This window comes from Heptranchias perlo, unplaced genomic scaffold (assembly GCF_035084215.1).
Source record: "Heptranchias perlo isolate sHepPer1 unplaced genomic scaffold, sHepPer1.hap1 HAP1_SCAFFOLD_849, whole genome shotgun sequence".
NCBI classification, from domain to species: Eukaryota; Metazoa; Chordata; class Chondrichthyes; order Hexanchiformes; family Hexanchidae; genus Heptranchias; species Heptranchias perlo.
Genome location: NW_027139886.1, coordinates 52,501 through 55,000, shown reverse-complemented (window position 1 = coordinate 55,000; position 2,500 = coordinate 52,501). Strand labels below are relative to the sequence as shown.

Below are 2,500 nucleotides of genomic sequence, written 5' to 3'. Positions count from 1 at the left end.
TCAAGCTGCCGGGCCCTGTCCATTGTCATGTCAATGGCAGGACTGCTTTCACCAGGAACCCGGTTTTCTGGGTCAGAGGTTCCAGGGGACCTGTTTTGTGCGGACTTCCCTGTGTCCGTCCCTCCCTGCCTGCCTTCCCCCCAAGACTTCCTTCTGAACAGCTTTGTCGTTTAAAATAATAATAAATAATATGTGTGTGTGTGTGTGTGTGTGTGTGTGTCGGTGTCAGTCAGTGAGTCAGTGTCTCTCTCTCTCCTCTCTCTCTCTCACACTCAGAGCTGCTGTGGAAGGAAACTTTTTTAAAAAGAACTTGCTTATTGAAAGAAAGATGTGTCTCAAGCTGTCGGGCCCTGTCCATTGTCATGTCAATGGCAGGACTGCTTTCACCAGGAACCCGGTTTTCTGGGTCAGAGGTTCCAGGGGACCTGTTTTGTGCGGACTTCCCTGTGTCCGTCCCTCCCTGCCTGCCTTCCCCCCAGGACTTCCTTCTGAACACCTTTGTCGTTTGAGCGAGGGCCAAAAGCCTGCCTGTGAAAGGGAAGGATCAGCCGGTCAGCCCCCTGTTGGTCGCTGCTGCCAGTGCAGCAGGCGTGCGTGTGTATTCGGCCTCGTGTCCAGGTCCCTCAGGGACTTGAGGCAACTCTCCCCGGTGGTCTTGTGGTCAGGACCGGGCTTCGAATCCCGGTCGGGGGGGATGACTTTCTGCTGCAGATTAATTGGCACCTCTGAAAGAAAGTCTCCCCTCCTGAGCGTAAAGCTCCACCCTCACCACCACCACCGCCGCCTTTTCCACCCCTTGACAAACGGACAGACAGACAGACAGACAGTCAGTCAGTCCAGTTCGGGAGCGCAGCTTTCATTTGGAAGCAGACCCTGCTTGTTTCAAGTCAACGACGCCAAGTTATTTTGCACTTTGAATTATATCGCTACGTGCGAGCGGCACTCAGCCTTGGAGAAGAAAAAAATACCACTGAGCTGAGAAAGTTCTTTTTAAAACGGTTTCCTTCCACAGCAGCTCTGAGTGAGAGAGAGAGAGAGAGAGAGAGATATCAGCTTTATTCTCAGTAATAATACACACACACACACACACACACACACACACTGGGAAAGAGCTGTTTTTCCTTTTGAATATCTCCCCACAGGGAGCTGCACCGTTCCCAGAAACACTGCAATACTGGGTCGATGCGTGGAGTGGACGGAGCAAGCCCCTATTCCATCTCCCTGTTCTAAAAATCAATTAAAAATAATAATAAATAATATGTGTGTGTGTGTGTGTGTGTGTGTGTGTGTGTCGGTGTCAGTATCAGTCAGTCAGTCAGTGTCTCTCTCTCTCTCTCACTCAGAGCTGCTGTGGAAGGAAACTTTTTTAAAAAGAACTTGCTTATTGAAAGAAAGATGTGCCTCAAGCTGCCGGGCCCTGTCCATTGTCATGTCAATGGCAGGACTGCTTTCACCAGGAACCCGGTTTTGTGGGTCAGAGGTTCCAGGGGACCTGTTTTGTGCGGACTTCCCTGTGTCCGTCCCTCCCTGCCTGCCTTCCCCCCAGGACTTCCTGCTGAACACCTTTGTCGTTTGAGTGAGGGCCAAAAGCCTGCCTGTGAAAGGGAAGGATCAGCCGGTCAGCCCCCTGTTGGTCGCTGCTGCCAGTGCAGCAGGCGTGCGTGTGTATTCGGCCTCGTGTCCAGGTCCCTCAGGGACTTGAGGCAACTCTCCCCGGTGGTCTCGTGGTCAGGACCGGGCTTCGAATCCCGGTCGGGGGGGATGGCTTTCTGCTGCAGATTAATTGGCACCTCTGAAAGAAAGTCTCCCCTCCTGAGCGTAAAGCTCCACCCTCACCACCACCGCCGCCTTTTCCACCCCTTGACAAACAGACAGACAGACAGACAGACAGACAGACAGTCAGTCCAGTTCGGGAGCGCAGCTTTCATTTGGAAGCAGACTCTGCTTGTTTAAAGTCAACGACGCCAAGTTATTTTGCACTTTGAATTATATCGCTACGTGCGAGCGGCACTCAGCCTTGGAGAAGAAAAAAATACCACTGAGCTGAGAAAGTTCTTTTTAAAACGGTTTCCTTCCACAGCAGCTCTGAGTGAGAGAGAGAGAGAGAGAGAGATATATCAGCTTTATTCTCAGTAATAATACACACACACACACACACACACACACACAGAGACACTGGGAAAGAGCTGTTTTTCCTTTTGAATATCTCCCCACAGGGAGCTGCACCGTTCCCAGAAACACTGCAATACTGGGTCGATGCGTGGAGTGGACGGAGCAAGCCCCTTTTCCATCTCCCTGTTCTAAAAATCAATTTAAAATAATAATAAATAATATGTGTGTGTGTGTGTGTGTGTGTCGGTGTCAGTATCAGTCAGTGAGTCAGTGTCTCTCTCTCTCTCTCCCTCACACTCAGAGCTGCTGTGGAAGGAAACTTTTTTAAAAAGAACTTGCATATTGAAAGAAAGATGTGTCTCAAGCTGCCGGGCCCTGTCCATTGTCA

General features: G+C 50.7%; 2 pseudogenes; both read right to left on the bottom strand.

Annotated features, from left to right (window-relative positions):
• Positions 1 to 1,141: 1,141 nt before the first annotated feature.
• LOC137319462 (U2 spliceosomal RNA) lies at positions 1,142 to 1,258 on the bottom strand (annotated as a pseudogene).
• Positions 1,259 to 2,215: 957 nt separating this feature from the next.
• LOC137319437 (U2 spliceosomal RNA) lies at positions 2,216 to 2,332 on the bottom strand (annotated as a pseudogene).
• Between the last annotated feature and the right edge of the window lie 168 nt (positions 2,333 to 2,500).